We start from the raw sequence: 19,121 nt of genomic DNA on the forward strand, positions 1-19,121 counted from the left end.
AATTACAGTTTTGTACTCCTAATTACCAATACTAACCAACCAAATCACTTTTTGACCGACTGTGTCAAAATAATTTTTGGCCATTTTTTCGCATTTTTTGTAAGGGGTACCATCATCAAAATTTGCAAAAAATTGGAACGACATAGAATTTTTTTTTGAAAACACAGTTCGATTGGAAATTTAATTACGAACTCAACGAGGTATGGCATTCCATATTTGGACCACTATTTCGAATGCTGTGATAAAAATTCTGATAATTTTTTATCCCGAAAAACAGAAAAACGATTTTCGCCAAAAATTCAATATTTACGATTGGCATTTTCTGTATTTCTTGGCTGAAAATGGTCAGAAATCGAAAAGAATTACAGTTTTGTACTCCTAATTACCAATACTAACCAACCAAATCACTTTTTGACCGACTGTGTCAAAATAATTTTTGGCCATTTTTTCGCATTTTTTGTAAGGGGTACCATCATCAAAATTTGCAAAAAATTGGAACGACATAGAATTTTTTTTGAAAACACAGTTCGATTGGAAATTTAATTACGAACTCAACGAGGTATGGCATTCCATATTTGGACCACTATTTCGAATGCTGTGATAAAAATTCTGATAATTTTTTATCCCGAAAAACAGAAAAACGATTTTCGCCAAAAATTTAATATTTACGATTGGCATTTTCTGTATTTCTTGGCTGAAAATGGTCAGAAATCGAAAAGAATTACAGTTTTGTACTCCTAATTACCAATACTAACCAACCAAATCACTTTTTGACCGACTGTGTCAAAATAATTTTTGGCCATTTTTTCGCATTTTTTGTAAGGGGTACCATCATCAAAATTTGCAAAAAATTGGAACGACATAGAATTTTTTTTTGAAAACACAGTTCGATTGGAAATTTAATTACGAACTCAACGAGGTATGGCATTCCATATTTGGACCACTATTTCGAATGCTGTGATAAAAATTCTGATAATTTTTTATCCCGAAAAACAGAAAAACGATTTTCGCCAAAAATTCAATATTTACGATTGGCATTTTCTGTATTTCTTGGCTGAAAATGGTCAGAAATCGAAAAGAATTACAGTTTTGAACTCCTAATTACCAATACTAACCAACCAAATCACTTTTTGACCGACTGTGTCAAAATAATTTTTGGCCATTTTTTCGCATTTTTTGTATTTTTGAAAAAAATGTGAAAACAATATAATTTTTTTTTGAAAACACAGTTTGATAGGAAATTTAATTACGAGCTCAACGAGTTATGCCATTCCATATTCGGACCAATATTTCGAATGTTCTGATCAAAATACTGATATTTATAGTCGCAAAATAGCAGAAAAGCGATTTTCGGCAAAAAATCATCATCAAAAATTGGAAGAAAAGTGAAAAAAAAATTTTTTTTTTTTTGAAAACACAGTTTGATAGGAAATTTAATAACGAGCTCAACGAGGTATGCCATTCCAAATTTGGACCAATATTTCGAATGTTCTGATCAAAATACTGATTTTATAGTGGCAAAATAACAGAAAAGCGATTTTCGGCAAAAAATCATCATCACTGGATCACTGAGATCCAACCAAAACTGGCCTGTCCGCCTACGCACGTGGCATTCATCAAAGAACCCTGCGCTCATGCATATTCAAATGATGCCGGGCAAGGCAAGGAATCACAGCAACGAAAATCAAGCCGACGCACTTTGGGGGCAGCGCCCACACCCCCCACACCGCCCACACCCCCCACACCGCCCACACCACCAACCAGCCAAAAAATTCTTAAAGGCCATAAAGCGCGACAAATGCAAAGCAAAATAAAAAAAATAAAAATGAAACAAAAAACGAAAAACGAAAAACGAAAAAAGGGTAAAAACGATGAAAAAGAGACGCGAAGAAGGAGCAAAGTACGCACAAAGTTTTGACAGCCGAATTGGCATAATGATGGGGTTAGTGACGCCCATGGCAGGGGCTTAAATGAGGGGGGGGTGGGGGTGGTGGTGTTGTTGGCTTGAGTGGGGGTGGGTCGATCTTCCGCCCATGGACCACGCACCGCATTGTCACTGGCTTGGCCAACCTCCACCTCCAGCTTCTTTAGCCGCAATGCAGATGGCCCGTCTAGCTCCTTTGACCATCGCAGCCTTTTATTTTTTGGCCCCCTTTTTCAGTTCTTTGGGCATCTCGCCATCATCGTTAATTTTATCTACGCAAATGCAAAATAATTACTTTACTTTTTCTTTCGTTTTTTACAACAGCCGCCGCTGCCCAACCCCCTTTTCTTTACCCCTTTTTCAGGACAACGGCTGTCGAAATTTATGTACTTTGCTTTCCATTTTTCTGCTGCTTTTTTGTTTTTTTTTTTTTTTGGTGCGTTCGGGTTCGTTTTCTCGTTTTTTTTGTTGGTTTTTGTATTGAAAAGCATTTTAAAATCCAGCGCCAGCTGTCCTATCATGGCCTTCGTCCTTCCTCCTTCGTCCTTGGCCATCATCATCTTCCTATTTCTCGACTTCTTCTTGCAGGTTCCCCTCCCCCTCCCTCCCCCCCACACTCGCTTTTTTCCGTTCGTTTTCTGTGTTTTTTAATTAAACAAAAGGGTTAAAAAGTTTCGCTAAAGGACGAGATAAATCTATGCCGCGAGGAGGGAAAGAAAAAGGACCATGGAGCAGGGGAGGGGGGAAGGGGTAAGGGGGGGTATAAAAAATCGAAAAGAGCGAAATGGGGGTAAAATCACATTTTTGCCCCCCTGTCTCTCATTTTCTATTTAGTTTTCATTTATTTTTAAAAGGAAAATTTTAATAACCAGGGCTCGGCCGCCCATTGAAAAAACTTTGGATGGGGGTTGATCTATGTAGCGCCCACCGACTGAAATTACATTTATGTAATTTTTTACATTTTTTCCTGCTATATACGTGTATACGGTGTACATAGATTTATTGGGTGGACATATATTATTGGGGGATGGAGCATATTGGGGGTGGCCAACCCCTTTTGCCAATGTCCGGTTTTTCCCGTTTTTCACTTTCCATGGACTCGTGTGTTTATCTCTCGGATTTTCACTTGAATTGTTAACTGAGGTACATTGAGGTACATTGTACAAACCTTTCATTTTGTTAATTTGCCTTTTGCCGTTTGCCTTTGATGTGTAAATAGTTGGCAAAACATTGGCAGTTCGAAGTCAGTTGGGTCAATTCGGGGTCAATTTAGGATTCCACGCAAGTTGCCTATTTCAAAAAATGTATATCGAAATAAAGGAATTTTTTTAAGTGACTAAAATCAATTCCCTAAAACAATATTTCCTTTTTCTCACTGAAGTTAAAAGGGTTTGAAGCCGCGTAATTTAGTTTTTTTCTATTATCGCGTTGAAAAGGTGAGCAGATCAAAATTTTGTGGTTTTCTGAAAGTCATAATCCATTATAACAACCCCAAATTCTAATTTAAATTCAGTTTTTTTTTTTCAAAAATACATTTGTCGCCGTATTTTACCCGCTTCCATGGGAAAGATTTTCGTTCAACCCTTATAAATACATATCTAATAGTTTCTACTGAAAATGAGCAGTCAATTAAAAATTTGAATATTAAAGTTTTTTCTTAACTAGCTGAAAGCCATTTGTTTATTTCGATATTAGCATAACTTCGGCATTCTAGTTTGGAAACAACATACAATCCGTTTGGATTTTTGAATATTAAACTGCAAGCTGAATTCAATTATAGAGTTCTTAGGTAAATTTTAACTGAGAACCAAAAATACTACCAGAAATTAATTGTGAAATATAGAAATCTCAAAACAAATTAAATAAATGCTCAAATAATTTGATTTCCATGTCTTAAACTGTAACTGTTGAGTGAGTCTATCGGGAAATAAGATTTATATAATTTAGTCCAAATCGTTATGATTGATTTTTGATTTCTACCTTCCCAAATCAGAAATGTAATGCTTAAACGGATTCCTCGTTAAAAGTGCTGCACATATCATAACCTTACCTTACCTAAGGATCTTCTGATGAAAAACTCAAAAACTGCAAAAGGGGCTAATGGCGCTGGGGAATTTAAGGCCGTAATGGATGGGATTCCTTATGTGGTTCCTTGGTTTCCAGTCCTGCTCCCATTTCTATTTCCATTGCCAATCCCTAGCCCAATTCCGGCCACAATCCCCAGACAGATTCTCGGCTCGTTAGGGCCAGTAGCAACAAGTTTCGTGCCACTCCCATTAGCCAAGAAGCCCCTTCCACACCTTCTGCACACATGGCCAAATTTAAACTCACATGAAGTCGCATTTATTTTTATTCAATTTGATAATAACCCCAAGGATCTGCGCCCAGGATGAAGTGGGAGCGATGGTGGCGCTGGAGCAGCTGTTCTGGGTGGCCACAGTGGAGCATTTAGAGTGGACCCAATGTAACAACGGCTGCTTAGGCTCTGCATCTTTGCCCCACTGGCCCCCTTACTTACCAATTTCCACACTCGCCTTTGGCCCCCTGAGTGAAAAAACTCATTTTCCCCTTTTAGTCGAGAGTTTTCGTACAATTTTTTCCCTTTTTTTTTTGTGTGCTGGCCAAACAAGAGAAATGGTTAAGAGGGAGAAAAGTGAAAGTCAAAGGACTGGACAAGAGGGGTGCGGGGGTCGGGAAAGGGGAGAGCTTCCCAAGGAATACCCCCTTGAGTTTATAACTTAAAAATTCAGAGCACGAACAAAGTTCTAATTTAAACACCCGAAAAAAGTCCCGATACTGAAAAGAAGAAGGCGCTGCAAAATAAGAAGCACGAGGCCCGAAAAAAACTGCGAATATATGCTGAGTGAAAAAAGAAAATATCAGAAAAAAGGAAGCCAAAATAGAGGGAGAATTTCTTCCTCCTTCGGACATAAAGTGCACGCTCCAAGGCGAGTAAATAAAAAGCGAAAGCCCGGACTTTTGCGAACGGACAGCGTACGGACAGAGTGTAAAGGGGTGGAGTAAAGGGGTGGACTAGTGGGAAAAGAAGGTGTTCGGAAGGGCAGAAGGTGACTGGGTGAATCGCAGAACACCCACATTCGTATACACTTCCCTTGCTTTCAAATAGTTGGCTTCGACAAGTCAATCTGTGAAACTAGAGAATAACTCCTTATAGTTTCTGGGATCTTGTAAAATTATTATATTTAATTTTTAGAGGCAAATGCCATGAATTAGTATTTATTAAATGAATAAAAAATATCTATAAAAACTGGAAAATATATTATTTGCTAACGAAGATTCATAGAAAATACAAATTATTTATAAAATACTGCTTGCGAAGTTAACTAAGCGAACTGGCATCTCGGAAAAGCGTGTGTCAAAGAAAAATTTCGACTGAAAGTGAAAGTAAAGTAAAAATGGGCAGGGGAGAACAAATGGGGAAAGGGAAGGAAAGGGAAAGAAAGTGACAGTACAAAAACATTTAAGTCCGGTCAGTTTTGCCCGACGAACCTTAAAAAATAGAGAGATCTTGCGAATATTTAGATCTTCTATAATCCCAAGGATGGATTTGTGACCTGATGCAAAATGAATGGCTTTCCATTAATGAGATTGATTATCTTAATGGCCTCTCAATCTGCGTTTAACCCACCACCACCACCACCACCAGCAACACCACCTCCCGACCAGCCACCCTTTTTTCCCAACTTTCGCTCTTATAATTTCCCTTTTTTTGCGTCTCACTTTGCATTCCGAATTTATATAAATGCCAATTTTCATTTACCCAGTTCGGCTGGACCAACCCTTCCACCCTTCCACCCAGCGCACGACTGCCACACTCCCGGGATTCAGGATCCAGGATGCGGGTTGCGGGATGCAGAGGGGTGTCCGAGTTGCAAGGATCCAAGGCTCTATTTACTGGACTTTCACTGGGGGTCCAATCGTTTCATTCGCTTTTTTCTTGCCTTTGTGCCATTCTTTGGAAACTTTTCCACGTTTTTTTTTTACTCGGGATTCTTGGTGGATTCTTGGCGGAGTTGAGGATTGGGTTGGGGGTCGGCAATTATGTTTAATTGGACCTGGTGGGCCTTTCACTCTCAATCTTTGCGCTCAAGTACTTAGCCCAGGGAAAGGATCCTAAAAGCGGGCACTTGATGGACTGGAAGCCTCAAGAAAACAAGTCAATAACCGTTGCCCTTTGTAATAAACTCTTTCCACTGCGAATTTTCTCGCTTAAATAATGAGCATTATTAATTGTGCCGCCATTTCTATGATCCCATCTATTTTGCACATAATTCGAAGAGTCTCCCTGCAAATCATAAAATATTGATAATTATTGTTAAAATACTAATAGAGATTGAAATACATATTACGCGGTTAACCATTGCGATTTTCTAGCATGCATGCGTTACTAAAGATATACATAAGCATGATAACTATTTTCTGAAAATTACTTTCTATTAACACACGGCCAAGCACCCAACTTCGAGATTCCAAACTTGGTAGATCCCGTAACCCTTTGGAGCCATTACAAATAATTCGCCTTGCTCCTAATTGTGCACGTAATTCTATTTTGCGGAATGGGACACAAACTATCGTAAAACTTGGGACTACTACTCACAGCGATCGGCGGAGACAAGTGTTTAATGAATAGCAAAGTTGGGCATTTTATTTTAACAGTTATTGCCGAACAAGGAGCAATCACAATCACAGGACGAGGAACGAGGACGAGGCCATGACAATCAAACTCGGAACATTTTTGGGCCAAAACTTTCCCTAATGCCTTCATCCTTTTCCCCAAAAAGGACCAGCAGCAATGCTGCTACATTTGCGTCATTTGAGCTGCCACTTAGTAAAAACTCACTCACACTCCCACGCACACACACACACACTTGCATATAGCTGGGACACATAAATTAAGTTATTTTGATAATCAAAACTGGAAAGCGAAATATTTGGCTTAGGCAACAGTGGCTCCAACTGTGAGCCATTCGGTGGGCATTCATTTGTAGTTTTCGCCTTTTTCGGGGCAGGAGAATTTTGTAAGTTGTTAGTTGTTAGTTGTAAGGGTTGCTCCATGTTCCTCTCGGCCATTGTTTGTCACACACACACACACACAAACTAGGCACACATAGCTGAAAAGAACAACATGATTTCCCCAAAATCTAACCCTTTGCGCCACCCCCCTCCCCCGCTGGGCCCCTCCACCTCCAATAAATCAGGAGGCAACATAGTTAGCCCAATTGTGTTGCATACTTTGTTGAGCATGCGTCAGATGAACATTTAAACTTGCCTATGTGTAGGTGAAGCTGCTTACGCAAGTGTCAGTGTGTGTGTGTGTGAGCTTGGCCAACAACTGCCCAAGCTGCTCCCCTTCCCCCCTTTCTCCGCAGCCCACTCCCACTCAAACCACTCAGCACACACAGGCACAGGCATAAACTTACAGTTTTAAAGCAACATTCCTGATGCAGATGAAGTCACTGAGCGAAAAGTACTGATAACATAACGAAAATTAGGAATCCTTACAAAAAAATAATAATATATACTTCACCGCATGTATATATTGTAACCATGTTTTTTTGAGAATATTATAATCCTATCCCTAATTAAGTTCGGATAGCTACTGATACGATATATGATACTTTTTACTTTGGATGTTTACAGATTTAGTTTGGAATAGTCTTTTAATGGTTATATTTATATTTCCTCGAATAAACTGTATTTTCCAGTGTATTACGAAATTGTGGGGCCATAGGAAAGTGTTCGATAACAGTGCACACCAACACCACCTTCGCACACACACACACACATTGGCACATTCATAGAGCAACTAATTTACCTACGCCAGCAGTTTTTGGCACACGCACACAGCGAAACAGACACACAATCACAAGCACACGGACACGGACACGGACACGGACATGGACACGGGCACACATATGCAAATTTGTAATGCTCTTTGGGGTTGGTCCACGTGTGTGGGTGGAGTGGGACTGCTTAAAGCGCCTTCGCCATTGTGCTGAACTCCACTACCCATCCCCATCCCCATTCCACTCCTCCTCCATCTCCTCCTCCTAATGTCGTTAGGTTGCCTTTGGGCCATTGTTGGACTTATGTTTCCCTTTCACTTTGACTCTCCCCCACCCCCCTCCACAGTTAGTAACCCCTACCCGCTCGGCTGGCCATGGCCATTACCAAAAAAAGGGGGTAGCCATGTAAGAAGAGTGGGACTCTGCTGTCCGTATACTCGCATATACGGACACACACCAATTGGACTATGTTTGTATGTACGCACGGACATATATTTTAATCTTTAATTTATGGCTTATTCAAAACTAATGACACTGAAAGCATCCAGGAGTTGGCCTAAGTTCGGGGTAAGAAGTGGATAACCAAGCTGGTAGTGGGAATGAAGCAGACGCGAGCAAGGATTAAGGGTAAATTTCCATTTTGACCAGCCAAATATTGCTGGTCTGCTGATGAATGGAGCTCATTCCGGCATATAGAGGTCAAACTGGCTTCTATCTCTATCAATCCAAAGCCCAGAACCCAAACCGTTCTCTAAAAAGAAGATGATGCGGCAAGCGACAGAGGCCAGTGCAATCGTTTACATTCCTTGGTGCTCTCCACTGACGCCGCTTGATGCCTTCATCGGCTTTTAAGCGAAATAGTTTCTAATTAAATCGGATCAAGTTTTTGGTGCCATTTTCTGAAGCAAGGGCAGCGCTCCTATAGAAAGAAGATGGAGCTGTAGTTTTCAGGAGTGGTTTTAATTGAAACCCTTTTTAATGTCGAAGTCGATTGATTTTTCAACGCATAAATGTTGATTGTTTTCCCAGCCTCAACACATTTAAAATCAATCATTTCTTTTCCTACAAAAGTGGTGGGTTGAAATCTTTTTTAAAGGTATGCAAAAGTCTGAAACAATCTATGCATTCCAAAACACGACGCTCTCTTTTATTGCATATTTTTAAACACTTTTATGTGTAAATTGCCCAACTGTCCATTTATTCAAGTATTATTATTTTAGATTATAATTTAGGTGACTATTGTTGCACCTTGTCTTCGTTATCTTTGCAGGATCATGGCTATTCCTACTTTCAGTTTCTGCCGCCTTTTAAGTTTTCCTTGCATCTTGGAACAAGGATCTCTGCCACTCCCCATTTACCCCTTTTCCGTTGCTCGTTTGACCGCCTCGCTCCTGCGAATTTCCGGAGATGTTCGCAACAAGATGCCACAACGTGAGTGGCCCAGCACAACCCTTGTAGCCATGTGTGTGTGCGAGTATGTGTGCGTTGGGGTGTGGGTGTGTGGGTGTGTGTGCGTCGGAAATTGATTGCCATTTGTAAGCGCTGTGTGTTCTAGGCCTTGGCTCGTTCTCCTGTTGTTTTAAAATTAAAATGAATGCCCGCAAGCAATAACTACGACAAGACCAGCCCACCCAACCGCCCAACCACCCAACCACCCATCCTCCTGTTCTGTGGGCGCCTGCTGCTGTCCAGGACAAGCCAACATCATTATGCATGGCTGTGTGTCCATATCCCATCCGCCCCATACCCAAACCTACACCCACACAAGCACACAGCCCCCGTGTGCGTGTGCGTGTGTGTTTGTGTGTGCGAAATAATCTCGAAAATTACGCAAAAGCAGCAGCAGCTGAAGCTGAAGCCAAAGAAGGAATCAGGACGCAGGACGAAGGAGGAAGGACGAAGGACGAAAGCTGTGGCCGGTGGTTGGCTTTGATGCCAGACGACGAAAACGACGACGCACCACGTGCACTTGGACACACATCCACTTTCTCCCAAAAAACGCACACACAGCCCACTTGCTTTCCATACTTTCTATACTTTCCATATTGTATGCTTGTGTGTGTCCACGTTGAACAGGACAACTAGGAACTGTATGTTGCGAAAGGAGAGTACACAAGAAAACATAATTTAAATATACTCGTACACTTTGGCAAACTTAGTGCTATTACCATGCTTTTCTTTTGTTTTATGGATATTTTGTAAGTATAATTAATAACAATTAAATTTGATCAGACCATTTTATACTCTGCATTTTAAAAACCATTACCAATTTATCAAAAAAAAAATTGTAATAATTTTTAATAATACTCACAATATATTGTATTATTTACAAAAAGTAGAAATAAGCCCAATGAAAAGCGATAGCCGTAAAAAACTATTTGCTGACTTGCGAAACGCGTGAGATCACAACTATTGCGACAACCCTCGCCATTTGCATACATACATATATTTATGTGTAAGCCCATGTGTACACACAGAGTGAGCAGCAGGAAAGGAAAATTGTAAAATTCGTTCGTTTTCCCACTACCCACTACCCACTAGCCACTACCCCATTCCGCATTTCCTCATATCCTCATTTCCCGATTTTCAGCAAACCCCACCCCCCAATTCACTCCCACTTTCTCATCTGCTTGGAGTGGCATGTCCATTCACAACACTTGCCACGCACAATGTCCGCCCACTGCCACCCCACCCCCCCAAAGCAACAACAAAGTCAACGATGTCTGCGTTGGCTCCTTTTGGACAACACACACAAACACACGCACACACAGGGGCACACATGCTGATGCTGGTTCACTTATGATGAGTTTACATTTTCGAAAACTGGGCAAGCAAGAACAGCAGGGCCAACAGGAGAGCACTGAGCGAAATTTCGGTGCTATTGACACTTTTCTTAAAAGCGAACAATGTGCGTGTGAAATATTGTTATATTTATAACAGCAATTTAGGTTTATAAATATAAATTAACCATATAACATGTGCAATCATTGTACCACACATATTTTTTCAAGTGTAGCTGTCGCTGGGAGCAGCCATCACCCCCTTAAAACGCTTACAGTGACTGCGGGGAGGGGGGTACGGGGCTAGGGGGCCACGGGGGGGTTTGTTGTCGGCTGTCACACATTTAAAACAGTTCAGGAAGCAGTTGGCCAAAAAGGATGTGTGAGGAGAGCGGGTAAAGGCGGGGGGGAGGTGGGTAGGGTGAAATGGGGAAATGGGGAAAGGGGAGTCTGTGCACAGACGCACACGCAACCAAATGTGTTCGTCTATCGCGCTACTTTCAAGTCCAAAATCTAAAGGCAGCCACTACCCCCAACCCTGCCCCCTTACCACCCACCACCCCCAATTCGACTGTCCGTTACGTATTACGTATACATATCCCGTGTGCTGGAGGAGGGGGGGTGACAGCCCGGGGGAGGGCAGGGGGCTGCGTCAGTCGAATTCCGGTGTGTGGTGCGGAGAGGGGGGCGACGGGGGCGATGTACAAATGAGTTTGGGGCAAGGACGTCGAGCCAAGATGTATGAGGCAAAGTTGCGAGCGAGAGAGACAGGCAGACCAAGTACACTGTCCGAAAATATATAATGTGGAAATTGTTTAAAACCATACATGTATTTTTACTTCTTATATAAATACCAGCGCAATAAACCTAGCATAGTTCACCATTTTGCTATATTTCTTAATAATTTTCAAAATCATATGCTAGGTTTAAAGTTTTGAAGACATGAGTTATCTTCGTCATAAGGCCCCACGATTTCTCTCAGTGCACTGGTGGGAGGGGGGCGTGGGGGTTTGGCTTGGCGGACGCTGGCGATGCTGACTTCGAATGTCCACGGTAGACATTTTGCAATTTTGAAATACATGCGGATACACACACATGCGTTGTTGCGAATGAAAGGGAAATGGAAAGGGGGAAATGCGAGTAAAAGGGAAAGTGAAAGCGAAAGTGGGGGTGGGGAAGGAGATGGAGAGGGAGAGGGAAAGCCTTATGGAGAAGGAGGAATGCTTTTAACAATTTCTAAGATTCAAATTTCGTAAATTATCCCTTTGCGAGTTGTGCGCGTACATGTGTGTGTGTGTGTGTGTGTATTTCCGGTGGGGTGGAGGAGACAGGGGAGGCGGGGGAGGTTTGGCCATTACGAAACTAGGCACATAAAGCCCCACGGCAAGGTGGAGTTTTGGTTTTGTCCAGCAATTCGCGAGGGGAGTGGGCACAAATGAAAATCCACACGGCTCCACAATTTTCGCTTTCGTCTCGATTGCACAGCATTCAAATGTGATGATCAACTGCTCCTTGGAGACTCACATTCGAATAGTAGCTTTATTTTCGTGCCTACAATAAATTAGAAAATTAGAAAAAATGCCATTTTAAATGTATGTTTAAGATGTGGAAAAGTTGTTGGGAGTTCATTGCATTGAGAATAATTTTGGAAGCTCAAAAAGTCGTAGTCTGTATCAGAGAACTGCAGCAAGCCACCGGCACTCTAAGTGCACCCGCTAAACAGCAACTAAGTACTTAATACCAAATACTAAATACTTAATACCAAATAATACTAAATACTTAATACCAAATAATACTAAATACTTAATACCAAATAATACTAAATACTTAATACCAAATAATAATAGATAATACCAAAATATAGGTGCCCTCCTCTGCGCTTCTCAAAAGTTCTACATAAGCAAAGAACTTTTTCGATGTTTTTTTAAAAAAAAATACTAATTGTGAGTGAGTGGTGCAGTGATTTTTTGTGGCAGCAGAGGATATCAATAGTGTGATCTCGGCCTACTGGCTCTCAGCTCTGACGTGGAAAGAGCTTGAGGAGAGGGGTGAGTACCTGTGGGGAAATGGAGAGGGACGCTTAAGTTTCTGACTTTTGGCTGCGACTTCTGTGGCTGCTTGCTCTTTTTTTTTATCATTTTTAAAAAGAAAAAATTATATATTTCTAAAGTTAAATATGGCAACCAAATATTAGAATTTTACCAAAGCAAATAATATAATATATAAAATAGGAATGTCTATTTCGTGTTGTTTAAATTTCTAAAAAGAAAAAGAATGAAAAGAAAACAGATTTTCGGCATAAATTGTTACCACAGACACTCGAGTGTCTACCAGACACCTGGGTGTTTCCGTGTTTTGGCCACTCATCCCTTTTTGGGCACTGCCTTCTATACCAGCATTACTATTAACGTTAAATAATAGAAAGTAGTTTGTAATTGTGCAGAATTTATCTATTTGACAAAACTCACTTATAAAGTATACAAATAAGTAGATTTAAGATAAATACATATAAATAACCATAGAGATATGTGATTCCAACTTCCCGTACTTGCTGTTTAGTTTTAATGAGTGATCATCTAATCCGCATTAATCCAAAGCTTTTAATCTAGTGGAAAGTCAACCCCTTCTTTATATCTGGAGTATATCCTTTGGATTGGTTTTGTACGTCTGCGTGTCTTCAGTTTAAATTGTGTTTGTTGTCCCCTCCGAGTTTACATTCGAAATTAATTTATTTGGGCTCGCAGGCTACCGCACACACACACACACACACACAGACAATCGCACTCGCAATCGGAAGGACATGGAAACACACACACACATACACAGCGGCGGCCACAGAAATTTGCATGTGAAAGTGTCGGCAGTTTGGACCACGTACCCACCCCCCTTGGCCCTTGGCCGATTTTCTCGCAGTGTCCGCGCATTTTGGTTGGCTGCCATGTGAACTTGACGCCTGCCAAACACCCACACTCCACACTCCACCCCCCTCTCCCACTCCCCTGAGTTTCGGACGAGTGTGCGTGTGTAGTTGCCATGCGGTTAAAAAGGTATCTCGAAGATACTAAATACTTTATGCATGAATGTGCCAAATAGATTTACGAGAGTACAAGGAGCAGCAGGAGCACCAGGAGCCGTCCTGCGAGTGTCCTGCGTGTGTCGGTGGTGGATTGTCCGCCCATGCGTCGATATTAAATTTAAATTGGCGCTCGGATATTTTAGAATGAAGCGAGTGGGGCGGGGCAATGGGGATTATTTGGCCGAGGGGGTGGTGGTGGTCATGTGGGCGAAAATGCGGCGACGCTCATTCCGCACAGTGAGGAAATACAGTTAAATTTTGGGAGTCCATGTGGAATTAAATGTATCAAGCTGCACTGCAAGAATATGCTATGTAATCACCGCTTAATTAATTGACATTTATTATAAATAATTTATTAATCATAAAATAAATATTAAATGTTATTAGTTATTACTAAAAAGATTTTGTTTTAGTCACGCTTGTGCAGTTTTCTCTTTCCACGTCAAAAATCGCATTATAGTATTTGAAGTTCGTGGATCAGTATTTCCTTTGTTTCAGCTTGGAGTACTTCACCTGCGAATATCTGATCTACATTAGAATCCTGTGTACAAAAGTGTTGCCTACCTAAGAGGGCTCTTCAGCTAATGATAAATCGTAATAGTTCATTATATTGCTATACAACAATCGATGGCGTTTTTTTTAAATATTTTTAACTTATTTGTTGAGTGCGATAGTATACTAGAATCCTTGCAATGTATGCGTAGCGAGTATGCGTGTGTGAGCTGTGTGTATGTTTTCCATTATGTGGAAACCTTAAATATTAATAACAGTTGCGATTTTAAATGATTAAAACTCGGCGCATGTGTAAGCAAGCCTGCTCCTGTGCACAGCTGTGCTTGTGTTTGTGTGCGTAACAGAAAGTACAGTTGGCCACAGGATTTGCCAGTCAAGCTGTGACCCTTCCACATTCACATCCATTTCCCACCTTCCACACCACTTTTCCCACACTTTTCTTCCGGAAAGCCAACTGCCCATGTCGATGGGGCTGCGTTTACCCAATTTCCGGTGTCAATTTGACTTGTCGCACTATGTGGCAACCCTAGGACTTTATGGCATTAATTAATAACTTAGAAACGAAAGTTGAGATACAGTTGGTTTTGAATTATAGTGTTAAAATATGTATAGAAATGTAGTCGTCGGAATTTTCCATTTAGCGAAAAGTCACTGTCAACTGCCGTTTTTCAGTTAATTCCAGCAAAATTTGCAGCTTTGAATAATTACGTGTTATAAATTGGGGATGGATAAGTAATTTAACAGTTCAATAGAAACCCCTAACACAATTGAAATTTACCGGTATACCGCGCAACAGAATGTATTTCTGTTTCCATACATTTTGGATACAATTAGATTAAGATTATCTCCTTTTCACACTTATTAAAGCCGGACCTACCCTGTAGGTTAATCTATGTTAATCTTCAATTATATTTTAGAAATTTAAGAAAATAAAACCTTGACGAATGATCATAGATCATAATGAAATGGGCACAGGACAAAACTGATACATGAATATTTAGTTGAGAGTTTTTTTTAGTTTGAAATACATCTTAGATTTCAAAAACAATAGTTTTTTAACGTTGTTCATAATATTTCCTCCAGTGTAGTCTCTGCCTCTGCCAACGCCTATGCCGCTGCGCTGCTTTCTTCTCCGCTCATTTCGCTGTTCGTGTTTCATTGCCATTTTGTTGCACTTCCCATTCGTATATGCTTGTGTGTGTGTGTGTGTGTGTGAGCTGCATTGTTTGCATTTCAAATTGAATTCCTTTAAATTTCCAACTCCTTTTCGTGTCGCTCTCCCCTCTCTTTCTCGTCCTTTGCCACTGCTTAAAATATGCGATGGCATTTGGTTGTTGGTGCGTTGTGCATCTGCTGTTTTTTCTCTCCTTGTTGTTTTGTTGTTTTGCTGTTGTTATTGTTTTTGCTGGCCAGCATGCATTTTTCAATTATGATCGAGCAGTATTTGTCGCTCGTTTTGTTGTTTTGGTTTGGCTTAGTTGCCCATTGTGTTTTTCCATCGGCATTCGTATCTGTGTCTGTATGTGTACATACATATGCATGTGTGTACTTACATAGTTTTTGTGATGTTTTTCTCGCTTTTCACCCTGTTTTAAGAGACTCAAAAATCATTATTTTGCTTGCCGGCTGTTTCGATCCGTTCTTTTCTTCTTCTCATCGATCTCCGCTTTTTTCTCACCACCCATCCAATGCCACCCCCTCCCCCTTTCACACTCCTTCTATCACTATCACTCTCTTCTTCTGGCGAGTAATTGAAATCGTAACTGGCAAAAATCTTTGAAGATATGCAAATGAGAACCGAAACTCAAGGCGCTGATGAAGAAGAAGCAGAGCCAAGATGAAGAGAGAGCCGAAGAAGAAGTGTTCGGCAAACACAAGCAGTGAGTGGGAACAGAAAACGGAAGAGGGGAGCCAGGAACGAAAGAGAGGGACGAAAGAGATAGAGATTGATATTGTGCAAACGAAAACAGCCGACAAGCAAACAAGACAACAAACGCAGCAACAACAACCGTAACAACAACAACAATGGCCCACCACAGCGATCCACACAAAGTATTAATAATAATATGAGTAATAGTAATAATAATACAAAATAACAATACATAAATGGGGGAGATACGCTGATGTAAGATCAAATATGACAGATAAAATTCACAATTCTACATGATCTTGTACATCGTAAGTTATACGAAAATTTTTAAAATATACTCAAGTACAAGGCAAGAATTATATTATAATATTTGAACATATCTTCAAAATCAACCCTTTAAAGACCACAATATTTAATACGGGTGTTTTTATACGATCGTATGAACATACATATATGTACATATGTATATACATACATACATAAATATGTTGTACAATCCCTTGGTTTTTTAAAATTTTAATTGGATTGTCCTTTAAGAATATGTTTGTACATATAGTGACCATATGGAAATAGGGCTTAGGAAGTTTAATTTTCAGCGTTACAAACAACTTTGTAAAATAAAGATACCCTCTGCTAGAGTATCGAAAGAAAAGAAAACTAGGCAATTTTTGCTGTGTAATTCACAATTGTCGTGTGAAGAGCAAATACTAGATAATAGCATATGTTTACATAGAAATGTACATGAGTACATATACATATATACATGCACATACATACGTATGTATGTGTATGTATGTCAGCCAGTCCAACATATTTGAAAGTTGTGCTAAACACATTTCTATTTGATTTTGAATATAACTTTAGTTTAATGGAAAAGCAGACAAGTTTCAGCATAACAAAATAAATAGCAAACAAAATTTAAAAAAAAAGTAATGTAGCATTGAAGTCTTGCATCCTCGACGTTATGATTGTTGGAAATTCAGTGTTACAGGTGTAAGCTGCCCATTTTGCTGCCTTCGTCCCGCGCAATTAAGAGAAAAGGGAAAAAAGTGACGGCGCTGGGACTGACATATGTACGCGCTCAATTAAAAAGTCATTAACTGCGGCACACAAGTGCACAAGTTGCACGCAGAGGGACCAAAGCCGAACCCGAGTGATAGAAGGACTGTGATTGACACCAGCACGCAAGATCCACCCTCGTTCCTCCCTCCTCCGACCGTCTATCTGTCCGTCCGTTCGTTTGTCCGTCCGTTCGTCTCTCCGTCCGTCCATATAACTCTGCCGATATAGCAGATATATATCGCTGCACGCACCTTGCAATTACCCGGTTGGAGATCGAGAATCGAGTATGGAGGCATGTGGCGCAGAGACCCGGCGTAGGATTCCTCAAGTAGCAGGGATGACAAATCCCATTCTGCAGGTGGTAGGTCCAAATTCAGGTATTCTGCGCTCGTTCAGAAGGATTTTCCAACGTTATTTCAACGTGATACGGCACCATACAAGGAAAATGTTAGAATAAATATTACTTTTTTATTTTACAAAAGTTTTAAATTAATTTATAATTTAATCGTCATTATGATTGGAGGGAATATAAAGCAATATGAATGCATATAGCTGTTTAAAAGAAAAAAATATATATGTGAACTATAATAATGAGTTTTAAAGTAAACTCTAATCAATAGAGTAATATCTAACACCTTCACATTTGCCCACATAAAGGGTATGTGACAAGTTCCGTCTTCTGGCACTTTGTGGTTATTACATCCGATTACAGTGGATAATTAATTGCCACCATGTATCTGTATCTGCAGGCCTGAAGGGGCAGATGACCTACCTGGAACTTCTGCCACTGCAGGTCAACTGTTGCGTGCCCATAAATGCGCCATAAAATGGGCTAATCCCACTGCAGTCGACTGCATCAGCTGCAACAGTTGCATCAGCTTTTGCACCAATGCTCTCCCCTCTCGCCACACCCCCCTCCTCCTGCCATTTCGCCACCTGCCACCGCAGGCAACATATGCTAACAATTCATACGTGCGCATAATTCTCCGATAATATGTATGTATATATGTACATAAGTATGTTTATTTGTACATATGTATGCAACGTTTATTACCGATTAGGGGATAACTACTAAAATGGGGACAACTATGAAATGCTCAGTTTAATAATCTTTTAAATAAGTAAATAAATTATAAAATCAAAGAAACATATCTGAATAGCAACACCAAAGCAAGGGAAAATCCATTGACCAAATAATAATATATTTTAAACAAACCAAATGGTTTCAACTATCCCTCAGATTCGTTGGATAGCAAATCTCGGGATTCACTGCCAATCACTCATATCGCCAATCGTTTTCTCCCTCCCTCATTCTCCCTCTCCTCCGCTTCCACCCACTTTCGTCGTCCGTCGTCTCGCATGCGTCTTCGTCTTCGCATGCCTCTTCGTCGTTGCTTTATTGTTTTATTGTCAGTTTAGGGATTTGACAATTTGCTTGCTGATTTTTTATGACAATCATGTATGTAAATTTCGGGCCTCTCTGTCGCACTCCTCGCCGCCTGCCACTCACTCTCGCCCTCTCTCGCTCTCTCCTCCGGGCCTACTCCAATCTAAACTCTTCCTCAAGGCCCCACGCACACAGACGCACAGCTGTGGAATCGTATCTGTGTGGATGCGATGGAGGTACTCGTATCTGAGCTCCATTAGCCCTCGCCTTTTCTCTTACGAGGTTTTTAAATACTTTTGGGCCATTCTCAGCTGAGCTTGATGCCCAGCTCCAGCAAAAGAAAAAAAAATAAAAAAGAAAAACGTAAAACAACTTGAAATACCATAGTTACCTACAAATTCAAACCCTTGCTGTTGCTATTTATACCCCTTAATTATAGATAAAGAGAGCATACCCGTCTGAGAGACGAAAGATCGCTACATATTCGAAAGTGATTAGATACCAGTTTACTGCATACTTACTATATCTAAATCATTTACAAATTTATGAAACCTCCAAAATAATTGTTTGAGTATTTGGTTTATTTAAAAATAATTTCCAATTATTTAAGCTGAGCATTTTGATATTCTAAGAGTGTGGTAACAGGGTATCTGTGTAGCCGAACCGCGCGATTTTGCCGTTCTTTTTAAATGTAGATTAGCT

Source organism: Drosophila santomea, chromosome X (genome assembly GCF_016746245.2).
Source record: "Drosophila santomea strain STO CAGO 1482 chromosome X, Prin_Dsan_1.1, whole genome shotgun sequence".
Taxonomy (NCBI): Eukaryota; Metazoa; Arthropoda; class Insecta; order Diptera; family Drosophilidae; genus Drosophila; species Drosophila santomea.